This window comes from Gymnogyps californianus, chromosome 3 (genome assembly GCF_018139145.2).
Source record: "Gymnogyps californianus isolate 813 chromosome 3, ASM1813914v2, whole genome shotgun sequence".
In the NCBI taxonomy this organism is placed as follows: Eukaryota; Metazoa; Chordata; class Aves; order Accipitriformes; family Cathartidae; genus Gymnogyps; species Gymnogyps californianus.
Window position 1 is genome coordinate 36,278,522 of NC_059473.1, and position 26,636 is coordinate 36,305,157.

Below are 26,636 nucleotides of genomic sequence, written 5' to 3' on the forward strand. Positions count from 1 at the left end.
AGCTTGTGAGGGGGGCGTGGGTAGACATAGGCACGCGTACGTGTACATATGTATATGGCGTCTGCCTATGCGTTTCCGCGTGGAGAATCCTCTGTGAGATCCCCGGGGAGAGCGGCAGGTGCCGGCTGAGGTGCCTAGTCCTCAGGGCGAGCCGGGCCGGGCCGGGCTGCCGTTGGGGCAGGGCCTCGTAGCTGGGGCGGGCTCCGTGTCGCCGTGAGTGTAGCGCCAGGGGCACCTCGGCCAGCTAATTTGTAGGGAGGTTCCGTGTGTCTGTCCGTACGAACTGGGTTCGCCTACTTACTGGTTGATGTGGTCGTCATGTTTTGTTTCAGGCGATGTTCGCACAGGAGCAGGAAGTTAGAACGTGTAAAACCAATTTTTCAGCTGCATAGGTGAGAAAAATGATAGTGTTTCAGATTTAAAGTAGATTAACAGAGAAAACGTTAAGCATGATTAGTAACCAGGCAGGATTTCTTTTGAGTAGGTATGGTCTAGGTACCTGCATGCCTATAGGTGGTTTGGACACAGACGTGCGGTTGAATTGTCTTAGTAAGATTTAAGAGGAGGTGAGGACTGTGCTCAGGTCTGTTCCTGTATTTATTTCAGCACCTGTCCAGATACCTATAGGAACATAATTCTGTTCTGTTGTTTCTGAGCTCTTCGCTTTTATCATGTGCATTTACCTCAGAAGAGGAGAAAAAAGGCCATGCCTTCCTGCTCATTCAAAATTGAATGAAACAGTTGAGACAATAGAAATGTTCTCTCAGAGCTGCTAATGAAACTTGCAGGTAATCAAGTCAGAAACCAAAAGGCCATCACAGCAGGGGGGAAATTCTTGATATGAAAAGATGAATGTTCTGAAGATGACTGTACTGTAAAGGTTGTAATTCATTTTGCTCTTAGGTGCAGTATCATGAAATAGAGTATTTGTCAATCCTAGTTTGTTATTCTTCAAAAATTATAAGTCTTTTCATCATGTTTCCACATCTAATGTAATCGTTAAAATTTGAGGAAGACCTAATGCAGCTTTTTATTTAGATGACTGTAATAGGTTATTGCCTGTTCGGGCTTTAATATACAGGCTGTTAATTTCAAATTTAATTTTAATCAGATTTATAAGACCAAAATGCAGTTAAATAAAACTGTTGCTTTTCAACTTGTTTTCTGACCTGAAACAATCCATTCTATTTATACCAGTTTTGACAAGAAAATTTGATAGAAAATTATATAGTTAATAGATAGCCATCAACTCGCTGTCAGTTCCAGGAACTGCAAACTAAAAATGAATGTTCATCCTGGAAGTAATGTGTAACAGAAGTTCTTAAAACTTAGTAAATAATTCAGTTTCCATGTACTGTATTAGAAAAATAATCAAATTAATGAAGTTTATTTTGTTAAATTCACTGTTAAAAAGTAGAATGTCTGAAATCAAAACAATTCTACTTGCTTATACTCTGTGTGTGTAGCAATAGAATTGTGATTCTGTATGAAAAATATAATAGTCAGGAATGAGGCTAGTTCTTAGTGTTTAAATATAACTTAAACAGTAACAAATTGCTTTACCTTCCAAGTAATAGATCTGCATTAAATGTACGTAGATTTTCCAAAATTAAATCGATAAATTCTTAAGTGAGGTCTAACTAAAATGTAAAATAACACTCCTTTTCACAACCACCACCACCCTTTTTTGGGGGGAGGGGGGGCAGGAAACTCAGAATATCTGTCAAAATACAACTAAGAATTTAGTAAATAAGTGAAAAATATATTTGCATGGTCTGTTGATAATATTAAAATAAAAATTCCTGTTGTGAGATTTTCTGCTTTTTATTTTCAGGGAAAACAGGTAAAGTAAAATTTTCTGGAAATAAATAGTTGGTAAATATAATTACTTAATGAAAATGAGGAATATTTTGCTGTCTTTCTCACCTCTGCCAGTTCCCCCCGATGTGTGGGTTTTTTCCCCCTACAATTAAGTTCTGGAGGCATATAGAAACTATAGCAGGTATGTGGGCAGGAGTACCACCAGCAGGAATTAGTGCACTCCTGACTGACAGTGGACTGATTGTTACTGCTGATGTAAAAGATATTTTTGATTGTTTATCAGTTGCCATTTGCCACAAACTTACTGACGTCGGCTGCTTAAGCTTGCTTCCCTAAATGATTTGAAGAATATATTTCTCAAAGAATAGTCAACAGGTTTTGTTTGCATTTGAGGATTGCTTCTGCCAGTTGGCTCAAAGGGAAGCAAGGCTTTTACAATACTGTCTAGTGTGGATTCAGGATTTTAGTGTAGTGCTTCTTATTATTTCTAAGCAGGAAGTAGATAGTCAAATCTTCTGAGTTTTCAGAGAATAACCTTCATCTTTAACTTTTTTTCAAGAGTGTAAGAAAATTATCCATTTGAAGTGTTGTGCTACTGTGGTATCTGAACTAGCATGTTTAATGTCACCTTGCAAGATACCTGTGCTGCTGTTTTGATGCAGTATTTATCTTCTGTTGCAGAGGTTTTTTCTCCTAAAGCCTTTTGAAACAGATGATCTCATTGTGGACTACCAAAAAACTGCTACCTGTAAAAAAAGATTTGGTAAGTTTAAAGTAATTATTATTAGCATAGACATTTATTATGACATTTTTAACAATGAGCTGCTGTTTGTAAAAGCTGCTGTTACATAAATTTTAAATTCATCCTCAGTTCCGTGTTCCAGGTCTCTGGTACTGGTGAAGAAAGAAGCAATTGTGTTGTATGCCATTTTTGAAGAGTAGTTGATGTGCTATTTGAGGAGTGGGGAAAGAGGAGGAATTGTTGAGGAGAAAACTCAGTCATTGGTATAGCAGGATGAAAACTTGCAAGATTGTGTAATCAAACTTCTGGAATTGTAAAGAGACTATTTGATGTATCTGGTGAGAGGAGGGGAGCTGCAAGGCTTGTATTGGGGAATTCTGTCAGCTTTTCTTACTTTGGCTCGGTTAGTTCAGTCAAGCTATATCCCAGTAACCAGTTATTCTGTGTGGCTCACCATATTTAAGGTTACATCATCTTGAGTTACAGCATCAGAAACATACTTCAAGCTTGTTGGAAGCTTAGTGCCCCCCAAAAAACATCAGCTAAACGTTCAAACTATATTCTTCAGTTTTGCTGAGTTAATGCACAGGCCCTCACTGTAAGGAGAGGTGGTCCCTCAGAAAGCTTCCAGCATACCTACAGCTTTTCCAGTTACATTTGCAATTTAAAAATAAACGTAGACTTACAGCCTTGAGGTGACAAAGGCAAAAGAATGACAATTATGATACAGCTCTTACGACCTACTAGTAGTATATCTCAATCACAGGGACTGATGTGATACTTAACATATATTTGCTTCACTACATTCAGCAACTAGCATTGTATCCATTGGTTCTCTCAGGTCTGACCAGTTTGCCAACTTACGCTCTTGCTTCCCCCAGACCCTGAATAACACAATCACTGCTCAGTCAGTGAGGTGGAGGTAGAAGAGCTACGCTTCTAATGTGCTAAAATAATAGTGGTTAGGAAATTCTTCTTTTTTCTTACTAACAACTTTATAAAGCAGTAGCAGGGAGAGGCAGTGCAGGCCACTGCACAACACAAGAAAAGAAAAAATGATTCAAACCACTCTTTGAGAATCTACAACAAAGAACGTGGCCAGTTGCAAATAGCCCTGGACAGCTCTTCTCTGATACTGTGGTGACTCTCTTAAAAGCGCTGACATTAATCTTCATTGATCATTTAGAAAATTTTACATACTAATATTACTGTATCTCTTTTTGTATGGTACCCAAGATCAGTAAATAACTAGACAAAGATGCAGTAGGGGGTGAATGGGGGCGGGGGGGGGTGTATGAATACGGGTGTGTGTGAATTACAGAATATTCCATGTGAATAAGCAGAAAAATACCTGATATGTTTTTGTGACTATTTTTACAACAATATAATAAGCAGTTCTCTTCAGCTTTCTGTCTTAGATTCTGAAATTAGATTCTTATGTGATTCAGCATTAATGCATTTTACGAAAATTGTATTGCAGAATTGTTTTAGATCTACAGAACAGTCACTGAACTCTTAGAAGTTACAATGTATCTTCCCATATGATTCTTCCAACTAATTAGTGTGAAGGATTTAACTTTAATGGTGGTATTAGCTTAAATGCTCTGTGGTTATAGTTATAATGAGAGACAGGAACATCCTGCCTGATGAGGTGTACTATCCTGCAAAACTTCCAGTTGCTTACAGGTTTGCCAAATAGCACAAATATGTAGTTTGATGTTTTTCTATTTGGAGAATATCCCTTAGCTTGGACTTCTGGGCAAAGTAGGTGCAATTTTTTTTTTTTTTTTTTTTTTTTTTAAACAGGGGCACAAAAATGTGTCTTCCTGTGTTTTCTACTCTTTTCTCTGAAATGTGTGTTTTGGATGAGGAGGTATTTGGTGATTAGGGGTGTGGTGCCTTATGTGTCAGAGAAGTACTTTTTTGCCATCTCTGTTTTTGCCACCTCAGTTTGAATTTGCTTAAGTAAAAGTTCAGCATAGTTTTGCTGTGTGATAGAATTATGATAACAGAGGAATAAAGAGTGTGTGAGGACCAAGTGTTAAGGCAGGAGGCCTCAAATTCTGGAATCGTCTGGAAATGACAGAAATTTAATTGTTCTAGTAAATTTAATCTAGATAGTCACTTGAGCAATATTTATGACAAATTAATGTTTTACAGTATTTTCAAATGTGATTTTGAATAACACGGGGCATCACTGAGGATGCTGTTGGTCCTCCAAAGTTTGAGGTAGGCAAAACTGACTGCAAATGTTAGAAGTTGCAAAGAAGGTGGTTCTAGCAAAATAAATAACTAGATTATAGTGGAGGGAAGTGGACAGAGAGAGAATATTCACAGTTAAAATACCAGTAGGTCTGACTGGCCTTTAGCAACCTAAAATCTGCACTAAAATGAATTTTCATATTCTCCATAATGAGTTTCTCCCTAAATCTTTGAAACTACTAGCTTCTTTGAGGATTATCTGTCCTGGGTAGAACAAAAACAAGATAAATCTTCTCTTTCAAAACCTGCCTCAAAATGCCTGTCATATTTACTATATATTTATAATCTGACACAGTGAAGGATTGATGAGATCATTAACAGTGGACTAGGATGACTCATTTCCCTGTCCTTCATGAGTGCTTCTGCTGAGCTCTTGCTTCTCCTGGCTGCCCAAAGGAGAAACTCTTGACATGTTCTGAGCAGGCTTCCAGAGAGTTGGAGGAAACCAACCTATTCTTTTACAGTCCCTGAAGGTGACCAAAGGATTCTTCAAATCTCACAAATTTTCTGTGAACTGCCAGCACCCATGATGCACTCAATGTTTTGCAAAGTTGTTAGTCATTAGACTCCACAAACATCAGGAAATCTGTTGGTGTCATTCACAATCTCTTACTTTCCACAGGCAGAACTCTTGGTATCGATGAGATCAGGATTTGACTTTCATTGACATGTGTAACTTATGTACAATCTTTCAGATCCTATGGTAAAGTGAGTGGTATCTGTTATATTCCAGTCCCCTTCCAGGTTTCCTGTGGCTAACAGGATGAAAATAAGTTCCCATCGGTCTTCCAACTGTTCTTCTTAGTAGCAGAATTATGCCTTACTTTTGTTGCTGTAGGAAATTCTTTCTGCTTTCCGCTGTTGTAGGTTAAGGAACTTTCTAGTAGGGTTATGACTAGAGAGCAGACTAGAAATGCACATGATGAGAAATCACTTTTTATATTTTGTTGCGTGCCTGAACTCTGCTGATCTATTATACATCCATTTGGTTCAAAGGCTGATTGTAGCAATTATTAATAAAAATAGATTAGGAAATAGTAAGGGATTAGTCCATGTCTACACGTTAATTTATGTTCTGCCACAAAACAAATTACAGGGCATCGTGACCATATTTTGAACATGAGAGTAGGGAAAATATTCATATTGTCCTCAACCTGTTCCCTTGAGAGAAAAGCAGTTGCTGTAGACTCATGTTGCATCTCAGAGGAAGACCTTTTCTTGTTCAGCTTTATGAGTAAAAAATTATTAAAGGCAAAAGTTCTTTTTTTTTTTTTTTTTTTTGGTCCTTATCTAGTCTTGAGTCTTGGTTTTAGGATATTTGTCTGAATTGCCTAAGGTTCTATTTGGCTATGTAGATAGAGACTTTACTGATAAAGAGTGGCCTGAAGCAAATGTGGTCACTTTACTAAGAATCAAAAGTTGGCTAAAAACAGATTTGCAGTAACAAATTGGGGGGGGGGGGGGGGGGGGGGGGGGAGAAAAGAAAAAAGCTTATCAGAAAGTTGTTACAGATGTGGGAGTCTATTAAGAGCTGGAGAATACTTTTTGTCTTTGTATGGATTCACACAGAGCAAAAATGTCGGTGGTCTGACATCCCAGAGTGGCTTTGAATTGCCTGAATCACAGAGCTGCATCATAATGACTCATTCTCATTGCATACTGACATCCCTGCTGGGAAAGAACTGCTGTCTCTCCCTTGTAGTAATTTCAGTTTGCACATTTTTGTTTTCTCCTCCCACTGAAGTTTTTGTTCCTACAGACATTTACAGCTGAGATTGCCTTCTTCGAGAAGACAGGCGCTGTTTTGCAGTAGGTCATTTATTTCTGTGTTAGAAGCAAGTATTCACTCCACCAAATGGAAAAGGAATATAAAATCCTATCTAGTGTCTCTAGGGGCTTTGCTATAACTGAAGTCCCTTCCATGTTAACGCACAAGAGGATAGTAACACAAGCACCAGCTGCAGATTTGTACTGTTTGTGTACACCTTTCCTTTATATACCTAACATCTAAATCCTTTGGAATAAAGATGCTAATCCTTACAAAACAAGCAAGTGTGAGTAGCCACTGAAAGAAAAGCCTTTCTAAAATAAGATGATCAACCAGTGCCATGAATTCTTTGTATTCAGTTCCACTCAGCTCAGAACTATCCTGCCTGGGATGAAACAGTACATACCCTGTGTTTTTCCCCACCGTAGATCAGTCCTAGAACAAGTGAACCAGGAATGGCACACACAGAGAAGATGCTTCTTCACTAGCCATATGTTCTTCTAATCTCTCTGGATGTAGGTGAGACATTGTGTTTTCAGGGCAGATTTCCAAATCTATGCTGGGGGGGGCAGGGCACGGAACTCAAAACATCCTTTTTCCAGAAATTGTGATGATTTTTTTTTTCCCTCTTATGCTTATCATCTTCTATAACCTTGGTGACACAGTGGGTGATCTGTCCTTCCACAAAGTCATTACAATTGTTACTCACTGCATCGTTCACAAGGACTTTTGAGGTGTATGTTAGTATTACCATCAAATTCTTGTCCGCACACTCGGGCTAAGAGCATTTGACTGTTGATGTCTGGCAAAAGTCCTATGGGATTTGCTTCTAAAAATTGATAAGCCCGCACACGATGAGGAGAGATCAGGCCAAAGAGACATAGTGATAATGCCCTCCTGAATAAAACATCTTTTCTTAGAACTTCCAAGGAATAGGTCTCTGCTGCTACCTGTGTCTTGATAATATTCTCAGATCTTCTTGTCCAGATTTTTTATTTATTTACTTTTTTAAACTTTACGAACCCATGTCTTGCCTTCTCTTATCCAGGAAATTGAAGCTTAGGTTATTTGATTCAAGTTTTCCTTTGGAGTTGGCAGTAATTCTAAGGCTGAGGGCCAATTCATTGTTCCCATGCTGGATGCTCACGTGCCATTTCAACCTTTAATGCAGTTAAACTTTGTAAAACTGTTTAGCTAGGTTTTTCCCTTATTGTCAAATAATCCTTCTTAGAACTCATTTACAAATTCTTTTTTTCAGCAAGAGCTTTTCGGAGTGGTGAAAATGCATTTATACATTTATGCTTACATTTTAATTAATTTTTTTTTTTAATTCCAGAAATCAAGTATGATAACTTAAAAATTTCCTCAATGAAATTAAGTAAATGTGTCATCACAGGGTCTCTGAATGCTCAGAGACAAATTCATTAAGATTTCTTGAACCTTAGGGACTGGTGGTTTTGGTTTGGTGGTGGTGGTTTTTTTTTTTTTTCCTGACAATGGCTAAAGAGTTAGGGAACCAGAAGGTTTCACTTAAATTTCTTAGCTTTATTTTTTCTGTTAATCAGTAATTCTCAACTTCTCTCTGGTTTCTTTCTCAAATTTTGCTCTTTTCTTTATGAACTAGCCTATGAGAAAAGAGTGAGGATGGTATTTAGTCCAAAAAAGAGAAGCCTTAGGAGAGTTCATGATAGTCTTCCCATTTGTAATAGTTGCTATAAAGAGGATGTGCAGGATGTTCAGCGCATGCATTTGGACTTTTGTGGTCTTCTGAGGGTAGGAATTTTGCCTAAATGATCTCCTGACTTCCCTGATGAAGCTTTTTCCTTGTGCTTTTGTCTTCTCTTAAGTTTTTCTCTGAACCGTGAATCACCTTGATGGGAGAAGGTTGCATTCACATTTGGTGGCTACAAAATACACTCTGCAGCTGTACTGGAATAGAAGCAACTTTCATCAGTATAGAGCTTTACTGGTCTGCTCTGTTGAAGGTGTAGTCAGGAAAAGGGAGATGAGATCTTTCCATAGATGGTTGTGATCTGATGAATAAGCATGTGTGTTGTTTAAAACTATGTATTCCATTTGCAGTACTGCTCTATCATACTTTAATACTTTTTAGTCTAATGATTTCAGACAAATGATTCAAAGCATTTAGTCAAATGCTTCTCAAAAAAACCCAACAGCAACAACAAAGAACTTTTCCTCCTCTTCTTCCTCTGCCCTCCTCTTTTAGCTCGTTATCTCAGTCCCCACTGTGCACCCAGGCAGAGCCCCAAAATGAATAATAAGTCTCATTGCGGGAATTACACTTGCATGACCTTAGAAAGACTAGGTAGAATTACAGCTTTGACTGGAAATTGCTGCTGCTCTTTTATTGGTGTTTTTTAAAGTTATGTATTATTCAGTCTTAATAGCGTTAGGTGTTTCATCTTCTAAAATAATGCTTTATTACTTTTCTGTAAACTTAGAAAGGTTATCAACAATTGTGTGTTGCTTTCCTCCTTTTCTATGGATCAGTATATTTTTTTTAATAGCCGAATTTAGATTGCAGAGGCGACATTGAGACTAACTGGCGTGGAGCCAGATTCTGATAGCATCACAGTGTGGTATAGGTCAAGACTTAATTTAGTCTGTCTTCCAGTGTGAACAGATTCTCCTCTAATGTAATCTCTTTGCTCCTGACATAGAATAATAGCTATTTCTATTTACATCTCATTTTCAAGCCATAAAATTTCTATACTAGTACTAAAAAGGGAAGAAAGGTACAGGATATAGTGTCCTTGCTATAGTTGAATTGTTTCTGGAAGAATAGCAGTAGGTGTTGGGGACTTGATTTTCATCCTGCTCTCTTAAAAATGAATAAATAAAGGTAAGATAAGGCTTGTATCTTTAAGTCGCCTAGTTAGTGTAGCAATATCTGTTCGTTTATGTTGTGAAGCCCTCCAGTTTCTAACTTAAATGAATCTGCTGCAGGAATTTAGTATGTGAAACCTGAGTTTTGCAGAGACTTCCTTGTTAGAGAAGTTACACCTAGCTTATACTTGTAAGTAATATTGTGTCTTGATCTTTTTTTTCCTAAACATGTAGTAGAATCACATTTTCCCATCTTCTAGTTCCTTATCTTTCCTTGCAACAATTTTCTCCTTAAAGTCCTTCTTGACAAAGTCACAAAATGTACTCTGTCTCTCTTTTTTTCAATAAGCCGTACTGTCCTCCGTTTCTGGCAGTCAAGTTTCTGGTCTTTCCTGGTTTTCAATCAGTTATTTGGGAACTCTGCTGCTGGTTTTGTTTAGTAGTATTTGTATCATCTTCTCCTTACTGCTTATTAGGATTTGAGTTTTATATGCATGGGATCTTTAATCACCATTTTTTGGCATCTTAACATCTTGAATTAATTTAAGCAGATCAAAGAGATCAATAGGTAAGGTCTTAAATATTCTTGATAGCCACATGCTCGTGTATTTTGCATGCAGAAATCTTCCAGCTGCTGTCAGGTTGACAAATGAACTGAGTTTTGAATGTGTCCCCTGTTTCCTCTAATGGCCGAGTGTTCAGGTATTCCAAACCCCATGTTCTGTCTCTGCATTGAAGTGCATAGGCCTAATAGCAGGGAAGGTTCATATTTATTAGTTTAGTATATAGTACATTTCTAGTTTAGTGCCATCAGAAATAGTTAATTTTAAACATTTGTAAATATCTTCAGACTTAAACTCCAAACACAGAATCTTTTAACTGCTTCAGACTTGCACAGGGGGCACTTGGGGGAGGAGGAGGACCTTATTTCAGTAGCTGGCTTTTGAACCCTAGAATTGAAAATGTAATTCTTTGTCACCTGTGTTACCTAGAATTATATTTTGAATTTGCTATAAAGTTGCTATAAATCAATACTGTCTCGCCTTAGCATGTATACAGATATTTCAGTTAGTCTTAGATGTTATTGCATTATTCCAGCCTTTGCAAACAAGCTTAAAAAATCTATAGCAGTTACTATATTCTCTGATGTTATTTATGGTAAGGACTGGTATCAAAATACACACACTGTCCTGCTGTAGGAAGGTCCCACACTCAGAATGTACAGAGTACCTGTTGTCACAATGTAGACCCTTGAGATTGTTGACACATAAGCTAGAAGGTAATGCAGCATGTGGGAGCAAAACTTAAAAGACATTCTAAACTATGTTATCATCATACTACTAGAATAATTGTTGTAAAATTCAAGACACTAGATATCATAAAGATTTTATTGTTGCTTAATGACTTAGAAATACAAAAATAGGGAAATCCCACAGGTCTAAGCACAGCCAAAATCTCTGCCAAGGTGCAATTTGGAAAGATGCCATTTAACCTCCAGGAAAAGATCCTGCCAGAAGCTTGGACTAATAACAGAGTGTTCAGACTCACTGCCTAAATAAATAGATTTTACAGTCTCTTGGATGATGACGATACATAAAAATATATTAACAAATCCCAATAATGGGATAATACCAACATCTTAGTCCTACATATGATTGAAAATAAACAGAGCACTTAACAAAAGGGACCAGAAAGAAACTATCCAGCCACTGTATTACTGTTCTTCCTAGCCTGATTTCCTAGGGAGAACAGATCTATGCAGTCTTGTCTTGCTGACTGTCCTCATTTAGTACATTCAGAACCCACGGGCCACTTTCAGCCAAACTTAAACAGAGGCATAACTTGTCTGTAAGATTATGAAGTTTTTTCTAGGTTTGTGAGAAAGCTGGATAGATAAGGAGAAGAGAAATATAACAGCCCCAGTTTGTGTCTCCTGCATGAAAACTTTTGTATTATTATGTAACAGAGAACTCAACTTTGGGGGGTGAGGGGTGGGAATGGGGAACCATTAAATGCCCTGAGAGCACAAAAAGCTTCAATTGCAGCTTGCAGTCAGCTGAGACACAAATCAGTTGGAAGCCAGGCCTCACTAACTCTTGTGTATCCAAAACTCCTGATTTAGTTACGTCACTGTGATCCTTAAAATTTCTGCTCACAGCACACAAATTTGGAAACTATTTACTTTTCCCACTAAATTTTTCTCTCTCTTAATTTCTCTTTGTATAATGTAGTTTTTTGTACTTACACCTATTACTACTTTTCCAGTGTTGTAGCATCCATGTTACATCTAGGCTAAATTCTGCTGCTATTGGCAGTGCAAGCTACTGTCATAGTTCACTTTTGTCCCGTATTGCAATTAGCGGTATCATTTTCTTTCATTATATGACAAGCTTACATTCAAGTCTTCTTTCATCAATAAAAACGTGTAGCTTAAAATCTCCAGATTGCAGTTCTGAAACAGGATTTGTGACTATAACTCATGCTGATGTCTTCTGGGGAAGGAAAGGGAAGATTGGATTCTGATGTACTGTGATTTTCTTTGTAAAGTTCTTGTGTTTGTCACTGTAATGTTCATTGTTGTCAATGTGTTCCAGAGTTTCTAACATGGAGGATGTGTTGCTTTGCTTCAGGTTACTAGCACAGTCTTGAAAAAAAATTTCTAAAAAACATACTAGCTAAAGAGAAAGTGTGAGAGGGAGAGATGAAAGGGGAAAGGCTTTACATTTTCTTTGCTGAGTCAGGTCTGCCAAAATCCTTGGACTGCAAAGTTGACAATGATTTTCTTTTGGTGTCTTCTTAATTTCTCTTGGGATGCAATATATAAACTTACTGAAATATCTTTGATTGGTAGCAGGGCCTAACAGGGGTTTATAAGTACAATATGTAGTATCGTCCATGGACTCGCAAAGTTTATCATTTAAACAAAAAAAAATTGGGAAAAAATGAAATAGTCCCATAAAAATACCCTCACCTCACCTGCCCTTGCAAAGAACAGCTGAATGTTGCCATTAGGTTCTGTATATTTCAATGAAATTGAAAGTTGCTGCTGCCACAGGGGCACCTTCATGGTGGTTCCCAGCTGCAGCAGCACTGGCTACTTCCTTTTTACATTTAATGCTTTGTCTGGACCCAGGAAAACAGCTGTGAATTTCTGGAACAGAGTTTCTTTAAAGAAGGGATTCCTGTTCCTCACTATGTAAGAGGTCGCAATTCTAAGTTACAATTTAAAAAATGCTGACAGGGAGGGTAGGGCTTCAGTCTCTGGATGAGTGTTTGAGGCCAGAATTTTCTTTTTTGAAGCTACAGTTATTTTCAAATCACACTTTAATTAAAAAAAAAACCCAACTAATAATTTGCAACAGTGGTAACAGATTAAAGCCAATCAGAAATAACCAGTTTTAAAGGAGTTTCCTTTGAACATTTCTTTACAAAACTTTCTCTCGGGCATCAGAGCTATGCAGATAATGGAAGTCAAGTATAAAACATTCTGTCTTGTTGCTTTTCTGTAAAGAAACCTAAAGCAAATTAGTAAACATAAATAAGATGTTACTGCCTGTTTATTCATTTGCATAACTTGCAGGACTCCTAAATCAGTTTGTAGCTGGCTTCACATTTTAACCCAAGAGAATGTGAAATTTAGCTTTGATGGCAAGAATGATTTTAGGTGACATTCAGAACTTCTCTTCTGAAGGAACCCACTAAGAGCTTGGGGCCAGCCAAGCTTTTCTCCTCCTTCATACAGCAAAAAGCAGCAGCCATGGCCAAAAGTAACTGCTGAAAAGGATATACTGTGGAAATCTGCAAGCTCTTGAGGATTCATGGAAAAATTGTTTGCTGAATATGACTAGAAGATGAGTTAGCTGTCTGTCTTGTTGGTTCTTTTTAAAAAAAAAAGCTATCCCTGTTCTGATATTTTTTTCATCCTTAATGATGTTTATCTATACATCAGAACGAAAAGTGAGATAGATTCCTTGCTCACATATGTGTTTGAATACAGTTCAAGATGGAAGAGTAGTCTGAGACACAGAAAAAGAATCAGTTCCCAGAAATGATGATCTCCTAGTACTTCTACAGTCTTCATAATTTTGCTAGGCATGGGTGAATTCACAGCTTCTGTAATGTGTCACTTTTTGAAGAAGATGAAAATATAACTGAAATTTAAATAAAGCCAGTGCTAAAGCTTACTGCTTTGTGTGCTAATGCAGCAGCAGTCTGCATTTTTTTTTTTTTTTTTTTTTTTTGCAGCACACGTTTCAGTGCTACTGTAGTCAGATATCTGCCCTTGGAAAATTTTACAGATTTCTCAGGTGGAATACCTACCTTCAAATTTTCTTACAGTTTTTGTAAGTGAACCTCATACCTATTAGTCAAATGACTAGTTGAAAAGTGAAAGAGATGTCTTGTTGATAAATATTGCTGTGTGATGTGAGGCATTGGTTTTACGTATAATTCTGGCAGCTGTTAGATTTCAAATGCAAGAAACTTGGCAAGTTCAGCACAGGATAATCTTAAAGTTGCGAGTAGCTTGGATGAAGCCACAAGACGAAATAAAACCAAGAATGACTTCTCTTAAAAGTGATTCAACTGCATTCACCAAATGTAAGAAAACAGTGACAGTTCTTTCTCTGATGTTGACAGAGCAGTTCAGTGCCACCAGCTAGAGCTTTGCTTACAAATGGAGTGCTCACATAATAGAGCAGTTGCAGTTTTTCCTATTTGTAGATGTAGTTTTTTGAACAGAGAACATTTCAATAATGGTTTTCAAACTCACATAAATGAAGGATAAGGTCCTTTTTTTTTTGAATTTCCAAAGTTGTGTTGTTATTTATTCATATTAGGGTAGCACCTCTCATAGACCCTGCTGTGCTAGTCACTATATAAACTCAGCATAAGAGGTTTGTCAGTTGCCGGAGAAATAGTAGTCTAAATTCAGTACTGCAATGGAACTGCTTTGCTTACTCATTGCCTGGGAGGTAATTAAATAATTTTCTCATTTTTAATGAACCATATTAAAATAGGGCCTAGAAATCTTAATCACAGCAGAAGAATTGGGTAACAGTCCTTGCTACAGGACTGGCAGGGCACAGTGAGTGCTGGCTGCTCCTTAAGGCCAGCAAGCGGGGGGGGGGGGGGGGGGGAGGCACACAGCTGGCAGGGCCGAGTCCCCACCAGCCAGGGCCCACTACCCACAGTGCCTGAGCAAGGCAGGCCCATAGGCTGTGGTCAGGTTCAACTGAGTTTAGATCATCACACAAACTCACAGTGACAAGGCAGGTCCAAGGTCAAGCCAGCCCAGGGGTTGGGATCAACAGGATCCACAGCTGTAACAGAGCTGGAGACCAACACTGCCACAGCCTAGCTCAGGCAGAGACTGATGGCCCTGGGCTGGGCTTAAATAGAGCTCCTGGGCCCATGGGCAGAGAGGTCTGTGTGGAGGCCCCAGGTGAAGCTGGTCAGGGCTGTTAAGGCCTATTAGTGCACTAGGGGCCCTGGCAAGAACTTTCAGTGTTTAAGATAGGAAGGTACAGTTGTTATAAGACGTACTTGGGAGATGCTGTGGAGAGCTAATGTAGTAAAAGGCAGAGGAAATAATGTTTTCGTAAGCCAGCTGCGTGAACAGCTGCATCTTGTCTGATGCTATCTTTTTAATGAAAAGATCTGAATGCTATGTAAATAATGGAAATTGCTGAAAATCCTCCATGTATATACAATCAGTAGGTTGCAAGAGCTGTCATGGTAGATACTGAAAAAGGATGAGAAAAAGAGTGTCGAGAAGTGGCATTGCAGACAAGCCTGGAAGGGTTTTGTTTTAGTTTGTCCATAATGCAGTGTGAAAGATAGCATGAATGTGTTTGTGGAGGAAAGGGTAAATAGGCAGTGGAAATGGATGTTGCTAGCTGAGTGAGGGATCAGGCTATACCAATTTACATACATATATATTAAGAGCTCTAGTATATTGTTCAGGAGGTGATGAATAAGGGGAAAGGGTAGACATTTAAGAGGTCTGATACATTATTGTTACTGACAAGGAAAATAATTATTAATGGTAGCATTTTATGCTGAGAGTAATGTTCTGGAAGAACTGCCTGGTAAGTTGTGGCAGCATTGCTGGTAGAGGTTAAGCATCTGGACAAGAGGTTCAGTAGTTGATCAAGACTATTTTGAAGTCTGCTTTGTTTCTTTGGAGTACAATAGAATTTTCCAACCAAATGAAACCTAGTCCTTGTTCTTTCCTCCCACACACAGTTTACATCCTTTTTTCCAAAAGACCTCTTGGTTGTTTTGGAATAAAGAACATTTCAGCCTCATAGCTCAAATACAGGGCAGATGGTGCCCTTGCAGAATTTAAATAAGATATCAGTGTGTTGTCACCTGTAAGTGCAGTGGTTAGAGCAGTTCTGCAGTGCAGTCACTGGGATGTCAAAAACGGAGGAAAGAGAAATTTTACTTCAGCAAATGCTGTGTACAACAGTTTTGCGAATTGGTTAATGCTATTCTTTGGCTTGCTGCAGTGCACCTGGCAGAAAATTATTAGAGTGAGACACATACACACACAAAAGTACTGTGAGTTTAAAAAAATATTTAATTGGTTTCCACATGTAGTAGATTGAGGGAATTAGAGAGAATTTAATGTATCCATAGTTTGCAGGTTTAATTTGTCAGCTTTTAGCATGGCTTTAGATGATAATGGGCCCCAGTATGAATTTAAAAAACATACCACCTTTATCAACATCAAGGAGCACAAAAGTATGAATACTCAGTTTTCTTAAAGTAAATACAAGGTTGTCAGCTGCAGTCTGTTTCTAAATTGAATGCAATATGGAGAATGTGTGCGTACATTTCCCTTTTCATTTGTGTTACTATTGTCATTCTCATTTAAACATTACATTAACATATTTCTCAAGTGAATCATTGTTTCAATTACTGAATTCCATGTTATATTTTCTTTTTAAAAGGGGCAGAAAGGTGAAGAGCTTGAAAAATAATCTAGATGGAACACAATTATTTAGGGTGCCATTTCAGGAAAAAATGGTGACGTTTTTATTGTTAACCTAGAAAATACTATAGGAGTTAAGAGAATTGGGCATCCAAGTATGAGGTGAGTACTAAACCCTACTTAAATAGTCTGGAGCGAAGGGCCTCACATTACCAGAAGAGACCATTTTTTAAAGGAAGAAGTCAAGCTTTGCATGAGCAAGGAGAATATAGAAGGGAAAGAACAATGCAAACATTGGAAAAGTTGATAATGGTTTTTGCAGTGAGAACGAGATAAGTGAATGGAAAAATCTATGAATCGATAAAGGGAGTCACACAGGGAAACAGCACTCGAGAACACAGTGTTTGAGTTTAAAATGTTTTAGTGAGAGGAATTCATACTTGTTTTGAGTCAGTGGTTTTTTGGATCTGATTCTGTGTTGCGTCTCTTGAGAGTCAGCAGTAAAGATTCCATTTTGGGGAGTTATACCGCCCAGATACTGACTGACTGCTACCAAGGGTGGTTCTCATTTAAGGTGGCATCCTCCAAGATGCCACTGAACCAATATGCAGCTACAGATAATCCAAAGCAATTGATATTGCACATTAATCTATTTCCTTTCCCTTCTCCCCTATCAGTATTGACAAATTAATGAAGCTTACCAAAGCTCATCAGAAGGAAAGAGACCATGTCATCCCTGTCAGAACAAAGCAGAATTATTTGATTTTGCTTTTCTGTCGTGATCAGTGGGCTCACAAACAGATACAACTACAGAAATACAATCTGTCTCTTGTTTTTATTTTGACGTGTCGTGAGAGGCAGAAGGATTCCTGGACAGTATGCAGACATATGGAAAAAGAAAGATTTCTATTTGTTTTCTGTGTGTATTCAGGAGGATGCTTTACTGGTGATGTATTGTTTGGGGTTTGTTGGTTGTTTTTTTTTTTTCCCCCTCCCCTGTACAATATACTAAGGTTTTCCTGGTGCAAGGGCATGTTAATGATATGTCTTACCCCAAAAATATATTTCAGAGCACTTCTAGAGGAATTTAAAATTGGTGAGCTAATCAAGCTGAATACAAATGAACAAACATAACTGGTGAAAGGATTAGGTTGAATTCACCAAGGAACCGTCCTGTTGTAATGAATCAAATTACTTAAAGGATCTATTAAAATCTAGAAATAGATTTTTTTTTTTTTTTTTTTTTTTTTAAACAGAGAAGGAAACTGACAGTTATAGTGTAAGCTTAAAAATTAGCAAGGTAGAAGAGCTGAGGCTGTAACTTGCATGAGCAGCTGAGCTGGCCAAACAGCTCACTGCCTCTGAAAATGAGAGCTCTTGCCACCCTGCCCTCCTGCCTTGCTTCCATCCACACTGCCCTGTCCCTTCCTTGGAGGTTGCTCTGATACCCAGGAGACCCTTCCCTTGGCAGGCTGCAGTTCCTGACAGGTTCCCCTTTATACAGGCAGCTTTTTGTCAAGTTGAGGATGACACTGTCACAGTGATGGCAGTGGTCAGATGAGCACTGGAGCTCATTTGGCAGCTCAGCTGTAGGAGTGCAGCTCTGAAGTGAGGAAAAGGGGACCATCCTCATTCCCGCAGCAGTGATCTGTTAGATCAAGTCACGCCATCTCACATTGCTTTGTACTGTGCTTCAGGATGACATGGATAATTAAAACATTTGTGTTAAATATCAAACCTGCGTAACTATTTTACAGAAATAAACTGCCCTGACAAAATTGCTTCTCCTTTGGAGCCAGGTGTTGAAGTATAATTTGAACATGAAAAGAAACAAATAATGAACCAATCCATATTTTTAAGCGTTAGTTGTCTTTTGCCCAGACTAGATGTTCTGCGAGATGGTATTTGTTTCTTTGCGGTGTCTAATTTGTAAGTGAAGATGTAAAAGTTTTACGTGCAAAAAGCTGGCTTTAAAGGAGCTGATCAGGAAGCTGATAGAGCTACAGCCCTGCAACCATTAGAGGCTGTGAAACCCATTTTAAGAGCTGGATAAATGCTGAGGGGATATCCAGCTTTCTGTTTTATCTGTATAGGAAATAGCTGTTTTAAAGGGGACTTGCTTCTTTCATTGCAGCTGGTCTGTGTGGGCTGTAGCACACCTCTGATTAGATCAACTGTGTGGAAGGAGAATTGCTATGCCTTACCCAGCAGGGCTGTGGTTACTGAGTATACCCACTGCCGCATTAAGGAGTAGGGATTAAAGCTATGTGAAACATGTTTTTTTCATTGATTTTCTCCAAAGGAAAAAAGAGCAAAAAGAAAAAAAATGGTTTAAATCAAACCAAAGTCAGTAATTTCTTCCAAAGCTTGACTTGGAGAGATCTTATACAAAGAAACAGGGAGTAACAGCTTTGACTTCTAGGTTTTGTCACAGTCCTTCCATTTTCCATGATGCCATATATATATTTGTTCTACCATGCTGCTGTAGGATTTTAGTCAATAGTTGCATTTTGGTTAAGGTATAGACTGCAATTCAGGCAAGGCTAGTTGCTTTTGGGGGGAGAAATAAAATTCTGTTTCTCTCCTGTGCTACTGTTTCATTGTCTGAGAATTCTTACGCACATAGCCAAATTAGATGCAAAGCTAATTTCAGTTAAAAGAATGTGTGTGTTCAACTACATGTACATGTACAAATGGTGAACACGAAGCGCTAAATTGTTGCTCAAAAATTGTCCTTAAAAAGAGGAATGAAATTATATAACTTGCAAAGTTAATTTTTATTTTAATCGTCTTCTACAAATTTCAGAAAATCTTACTATTAGCTGGAGCTGGATTTTTATTCTGGAAGGGTCTTGGGTTGTTACTGCTCCATTATTAAGTTACATGTATATTTTCTCAGTCTGTAAAAGTATGTCTGTGTCAATATAGTATTTAGGTCTATTTTATGAAAATTAAAACCAATTTTTTCTTAACCAGCAGCTGACATCAATCATGCCCTGCCTCCCCCCCAGTAACCTTTAATGCTAAACAATGTTCCAAAAGGAAAATTTATTAGATCACCTATTTAGACTCTCTGACATCATTCTGTCATGGCAATGAAGTGATTTACATGGAAAAATGTATTACCTCTGCTTTTAGGCAAAATGAGTTTATGATGATTAATGGTTTTACTGCAAGTATGGGAGAAACTGGAAATGGCTGGCCTTTTCTGTATGCGAAGATAAAGTGAAACATGACCTATGCTCAGTTTTTGTCCTTATTTTCTTCACCTATTGTAAAATGGTTTTGGTTTTGAGTAAATTAAAATGTACCAATTCTGTCTTGTAACTGAAGTAAGCTATAAACGCAGGGTATCCATGGTAACATCACTACATAACTGGAACTAGAGACAAAAGGGAGAAAGCAATTAGTTTGAAGCAGAGTCTAAACTGTCGTGATGGCAGGGGACCTAGATCACGTATTCCATGAGTAGTTGTCATTGAGGGAGCTAGATGTTTAGTTTAGAGAAGAGCAGGCAAAAGGGTGATCACCTCCAGTTGTCCCTCCTGGTCAGCATTTCTATGATACAATGGACTTTGGGCAGAGAACTCAGTATACAGAATGGTCGTACGAATGGCGAAATAGTATTTTAACAAGAAAACAAAGAGCAAATCATCTTTTCTGATACATGCCTTAAAATGACACTTGAAACATTTCCTTTAGCTTCAATCAGAGCTGTCTTTTTCCTTCGATGTCATATAAATAACAAGTAATACACAAAGGCCTAAACTAAGATGTGTAGATGAAGCTGAATAAGAACTTTAAAATATTTTCTTTACATATGCTAACTGAACTAAAACCCAAAGGCCATTAAGGCAAAAGCTGTTCAACTCTGGAAATACTTAAATTTAGGAAAAATGTAAATAGTGGCATTTTTTCCAGAGGGCTTACGGAACAAATTCAGTCTGATAAAAAGAAAGCAAAGGTTGAGGTGAACACTGCTGGCAATTTAATCTGCATGGAAACTTTGCATCAGTCACAGGATGTAGTATTTGGGAATGAATAGCAAATAATTTCTGTACGACAGATCAAGCGCGCTTTGCTGTGGGACCCCAGATTCTGACCGGTAGGACGCTTAATTGCAGCCTGTGATGAATGCTGGGGCACTGAGCACTGTTCTGTTGCCTCAGTGGAGCTTTGATGCCTAGAAGGTCAGTGTGTTGAAATGTGGAAAATGAACTATTAAAACTGGATGAATTTATAGTCATGGTTTGTCCTTAGTGACATTGACTGGACAATTGTCTTTGAGGGCACACTTGGCGATGGAAAATCACTTGGTGTTGGATTCTGTGCCTGAAAATGCATTTGCAAGTAAAAGCAAAAGTGTATTTAAAGTAGTAATTAAAAATACACTTATGCAAGTCATACTAACATTTTCAGGAAGACAGCAGTATCACAACAAGCATTTTAACTGTGTTATTGTTATTCAGATGATTAATCCATGTCTTGCATTAGGCATACATTGAATTTAGCATTCTACTGCAGTTCTCTATGTGCAATCTTGAAATTTCAGCACTATCCTTCATTGATTTCTGCTAGCAGTACAGACTTGAGAGCTCTTCAAGATAGAACCATCTTTCCTGAATTACACAGTTGTTTATCAGGAGCCATGTACTGTTGTTCTCCTATTCTTTGTTTAAATGGCTTGGCTTCTCCTCTGATACAGGTTATTGATGTTCAGTTCCCTGCTGTGTGTCATTTGTTCATCTGGCTATTTGTTTTCTAACATGAACGATTCCCTTGGAGGAACAGCTAGAAAAGAGCGGAAGAAGGTTTAACACATCAGTAGGAAGTGCAGATACAAAAGGATATTTTGTTCTCTGGAGTACTCTGCTTCGGTCTCCATTTGCTGTCATCAACAGCAATTGTTTGTGACTGAGTGTACATTTGTAGTGTTGTTTTTTGTTTGTTTCTTTTTAAACTAGAGTGAAATCTGTATTGACCTGAATCATCACTTGGAGGTAATTTCCACCTTGTCTTCCCTGCTCTGTCATATGGATCAGGTGGTCTCTATTAGACCCTTCATGTTGTTGATGTTTAAAGCTCCCAGGGAGCTATATGACAGCAGGTGTTTCAGTGTCTGTGTGACCTGCCTGCATACTCTGTTGCCTTTAGTGACCATGAGGCAGACGGGAGATGTATTGAATTGCATCTGGAAGAAATTTTTTTCCCTAGTTTGGGGCTTCTGTAATGCTCTGGGACTTATCCAGAATCCCACATGCTACGGCAAAATTCAGCCAGCCAGATGGTTGCATGATTTCTCTTGTGACTGCTGCTGAGCTGGAGGCCAGCCCCTGTGAATTTCGTATATCACACCAAGTGTCACTGGTTGAAACTGCCTCAAAATCCAGTTGAGATTTGCACAGTGACAACTTGGTAGTTGAGAGGATGGGTCCTGTTGGCAGGCATATCATTTCCTTTCCAGCAATCCTGCTGTTGGCTATTAGTTTTTGATCTGCCATGTCACCTCTGTTTCCTCTTGAATCATTGCCACAGTACGTTGCCAGCAAACATCTGCAAGGTTTTCAGGACAGCCTGAACTGTAGCTATAGCCAGGATGGAGGCTGACACTCACATCCCACAGGACCGTCCCCAGCCAGCGTGCACAGGGATCTGGCACCCTGGCTTCCCTAATGTGAGAATGCGGGTGCTTGCCTAGGCTGGCTGCGCGTATGTAAGGATGATGGCCTTGCTACATCCTAAATGAACCACACCGGTACCCCTTGTGCAGTGTTAAGGAGGTGCTGTCGTACTCTAGGCTTAGAATTGTGCTGTGCTGGGCTTCAGCTAAGACTGCTGTACAGCTGTGTGGCATCCAACTCATTGCCACCTTCTTACAAGCTGCTTAAAATAATTGTAGAAATAAGCTTATAATTATTACCAGAGGTTTCAAACAAAGGAATTTTGACTGACAAAGTCCTGGAAGTTTGCACTGATGTGGTTATTGCTAATTCAGGTATGGGCAAAGGTTTTCTGTGGCTGAAAACTTACAGTTTCAAGGTGAGAGAACAGGACTTCTGGAGACATCCAAACCATTGTTTAGCAGTAGGTTGGAAGACGTTTTCTGTTGGTGTGCTTTTTCTGAATCACATACTTGTTTAAATATCTGAAAGAAAATAGATGGAAAAAAACCCACATTTTCCTTTTCCCATTTGCTCTCCTGATAAATGAGAAAATGCTTAATGAAGCAACAGAGGCAGTCTTTCATGATGACAAATTGAATTTTTTTATTATGAGATTTTAGTTTTCTGGTGGAGGGGATTGCTTTTTTTTTTTTTTTTAAGATGTGTTCATATGTTTGCTTTCAAAGGACTGGGATGTGGTTGCTTTCTACCCATAGAGCTTTATGCAAAGAGTTTATGAGCTACTGAAGGCTTTGTGCATGTCTGGATGTGGGTTGGTAGGTGAGGAAGAAAACAATGAATGGAGGTGCAGGACAAATAAATGTAAAAAAAAAAAATGCAGTAAGGGTTTAAGCTGGAAGTATGGAGCACAACAGTGGCAACAGGAAAGTGCAGGTTTTTAAATACAGTGAGACACGGTATGTTTGAGAAGCATGTTCCTCATGTAAAACCATGTCTGACTTGTTGCTCTAGCAACCTTAGTAGATCAGCCTGCTTGTTATTTTTGCAAATACACATTAATATTTGGTTTCAGTATAATTTTGGGCATTACTCTTGAGGTTTAACAACTTCTGTTGTGTGCAAGTCTCACCACAGTTACCTCATTTCTAAATGTCTTTGAGGGCGACAGTAACATGCCTTTTCTTACTCTCAGAAGATTTTCTTAGGGCTCTGCTTGCACTGGTTCCCAAGATTAACTCAGCTATCTTCCCATCAGAAGCTAGGCTGCTAGATGCCCTGCATGGTCTCTGACTGATAAAGAACCTGCTTCTTTCCTTTCTGGACATTTAACTAAACCACCTTAAATACAAAATGTTGCTATCTGAATTACAGAAATGTTACCAACTCTAGCATTAATATTATCTAGACATCTGAGGATGATACTGTATTATTAAATGATACAGATGTTATAGGCACTCTTAACGTAAAGGATAAGTAGTATTAATACAGCTGGAGAACTAATGGGACCAGGTTATCATTTTTCAAGAGCCATAAAGTTGCTTCTGAGGCAAGAAGCATAGAAAGGAGACTGCAGCCTGCAGAGATGACAGGTCACAATATGCAGAACTCTCTCAATCAAGATGGAGCATTGTGGTTTGGGATTTGTTTTCTCTGAGCCTTTATTAAAAATATAGGCAGTGGTGAGATTATTTTAGAGCTCTACTATAGTAATTCACTGGGTAGATATTGCATTTTCTGCATTCACGTTCTAGGAGAGTAAAACAAAGGAAACAACAAAATCTCTGGAGAATGAAATATTTTTACCTGTGATTCTTTTAGTAATTGTGGAACTTACTTTTACCCCCATTCAGCTTACTGTATTTCAGAAAGCTCATGTTCCGATATAAACACCTGCACATTCCACCTGATGTCACTATCATCTGTGGAAAAGGAGAGGGAAAACAAAAGCTCAGAAAACTGTTTTTCGAAGACAAATAACTGCCAGACCTGATGCATTTATATGTATATAAACATGTATGCGTGTATATACATGGTAAAAAAAATAAATTGAGAACATATATCTGAAGTAGCTTCTGTACCTTATACTTGTTCCATATGGTAAGATAAATGTAAATCTGTGTCTCCTTTCCATTGAAAAATGCTTCTGTTTTCTAACTACAGAGAGTCGACAGTCTAGGGAGGTGAGTCCACGTGATGGTGACTGGCTTCTGGAGAAACAAATAAGGAAAGAAGAAAAGAACACTTCTAAACAACACTAATACAAAGGCAGCATGGAGGTAAAAAAAATGAAGATGATGTGCCTGAGAAACTCCAACTAAAAACCTAAGTCTAAATTACTTTTCTGTACAGGGATCAGAGTAACATAGTATAGTCCCAGCTTAAATGTAGGTCAGCTGGATTTGTGTTCAGATATTTATGGGTAAACAAGGTAAATTAATAATATGGTTGTTTGCTTATCAAGTTGTTTGCCTCAGGATGTAAAATAGAACATTTGTTTATGTAACACCCAAAACATTTTGGGGAAGAAAAGCTCCCCTAATAAACATCCTATGTGTAGGATTACATAGTTGCATGGAAAAAAAGACTGTTTTGTAGTAATGTTTTCTTAACAATGTGATTCCTGCCAGAAACTGAATGCCCTATTTGATGTAGCAAGCAGAGGTTAAAGCCATCATAAGTAGTGTATTACATTTATTTCCTGTATTGTATGGGAGTGCTTTTTTTTTTTTTTTTTAAAGTAAAGAATTCAAGCTCTACTGCTGCTTAATAGATCATCATCCAACCACACAGTACTGATGAGAGACCCAGGCTGAAGCTCCCTAGAAGCTACCAGTAGTCCAGTACCTTACCTGTGTTGGTATGATTTTACCTGTTGCAAGGGAGTCTCCTCAACCAGGCTAGCAGATGTGCACAATCTCTACCCTGAACTTATGTCAAAGATTTAGAGAAGAAAAACAGTAACAAAACCCAACAATGCCAAACAGGCTGCTGTAGACCCAGTCAATCTGTAGTCACACATGCTTTATTCTGCTAGTACCTAAACATCTAACATATAATTACTGGAGTGAAACTTGGAAGTTGTTTACAGGGTTCTTTGTTTCAAATTTTCTTGTTTTTTTCTAGATTGTCATCTTTGTTTTTTCCTGCATAGCAGTCGTAGGATTACAGAGGAGCATTAATCCATACATTTATGCACATCTTTTACCTAAAGGAAATTCCAGAGGAAACCACTAAATCTTGCAGAGGTATCATTCATGTCTGTATACAAAGAGTACTGTCTACAACTGCAAAACAGAACAGTTGTTTATGCATAGCGATCAGTATAATGAGTGGTTTGCTGTCATGGAGCACAAGGTCTCATAGATTGCTGAGCTGTTCCCTCTTCAGCAGATAGTGTAGATTGAATCAGTCAGGAAAAGCTTGGCGTTATTGTCTGTGAAGCGTCAGGAAAGACTATTGACTTACGTGGTGCGCTCTTCCTTCAGCAGAGGGGCTACAGCGATTCCAATGGCTGGTAACATCCCACTCTACACTGCATGGTGACATGTCAGCGGTGAATCTTGGGCCAAAGGCAGGACCAAAAACCACGGGGTAAAATTCCATAACGATCTAATTAGCAGTTTGCTGCCCTTTGCGCTTTTGAAAATAATTTCTGTTGATTTTTTAAAACATCTTCTACAAAAACAGCATAACAGTTAAAACACAGGACTTCTTTAATAATATGATGGTTAGAAACTGTGATCTATCTATACAGGTTTCTAGTCAGTTTGATAAAATGGTAGAAGATGAGGGGAACTGGTTAAGAAAAATAGTTGTCTACATATGTCATAGGATTTACTGTGATTTTACTGCAAAGTAACATAGCTACCTTGTGTGTTATAGCTAAAAACCTGAAAATATGTATTTTGCATCTGTTGCCAAGTTCACAATTTACTTACTAGACTGTCAAGTTATTAAGGATTGAATCTCTGCATTAGTTTGGTACAATACCATTCTAGCTCAGGTTAGAGCAAAAAAATGATAATTGATACGTGGATACAAATTAGAGTTTAATATCCCATGCAGCTGTTTACATCTGCTTCATTAAGCAGCAGTAACTTCACATTAGCATTGCTATGATACCATAAATACACACTAGAGAAAAAGGTACAATCATGTTAGCCACCCTCTTAATGTCAAATCAATGCAAGTTAGGTACTTTCTATTTCAATGTTGTTTTTTAATGGTAAAAAACCAGCCTTCATGTTTAAGAGGATCTTCAGGTCTGATACATTTGGTTTTGGTACAAGTGCCAGGGTTTTATAAAAAGACTATGCTCCTGTAGGCCGACAGTTTAAGCACTAAATGAAGAGCCTTAATAGAAACCACTAACTTAAATATAGTTGGAAGTCAGTGGGTAATTTTGCTTTTGGAGCCTTTACAAGAGTATCATCACAGTCGTTTTGTTCAGTAAATAGCAGGGAAGTAAATACCCATCTAGAAGAATGCAGTGCTCCTTTAACACTGATGAAGTTCTAACACTTTGACGTAGCATAAACTCTGTTTCATGTATTCACCAGCAGCTCTGGCACAGAGCTGCTTGTTTTACTTTTTGATTAAGGATCCCCTGAAGTAACGCAGCCGTGCCTAAGTTGG

The 26,636-nt window shown here is 38.3% G+C and overlaps 1 long non-coding RNA gene across 1 annotated transcript; it reads left to right on the forward strand.

The window, feature by feature from the left end:
* Window positions 1-154: 154 nt before the first annotated feature.
* On the forward strand, window positions 155-24,566 carry LOC127014866 (uncharacterized). The gene is made up of 3 exons (XR_007766229.1): window positions 155-392; window positions 2,503-2,584; window positions 24,162-24,566. It is a non-coding gene; the product is annotated as an uncharacterized LOC127014866 (long non-coding RNA).
* The last annotated feature ends 2,070 nt before the right edge of the window (window positions 24,567-26,636 follow it).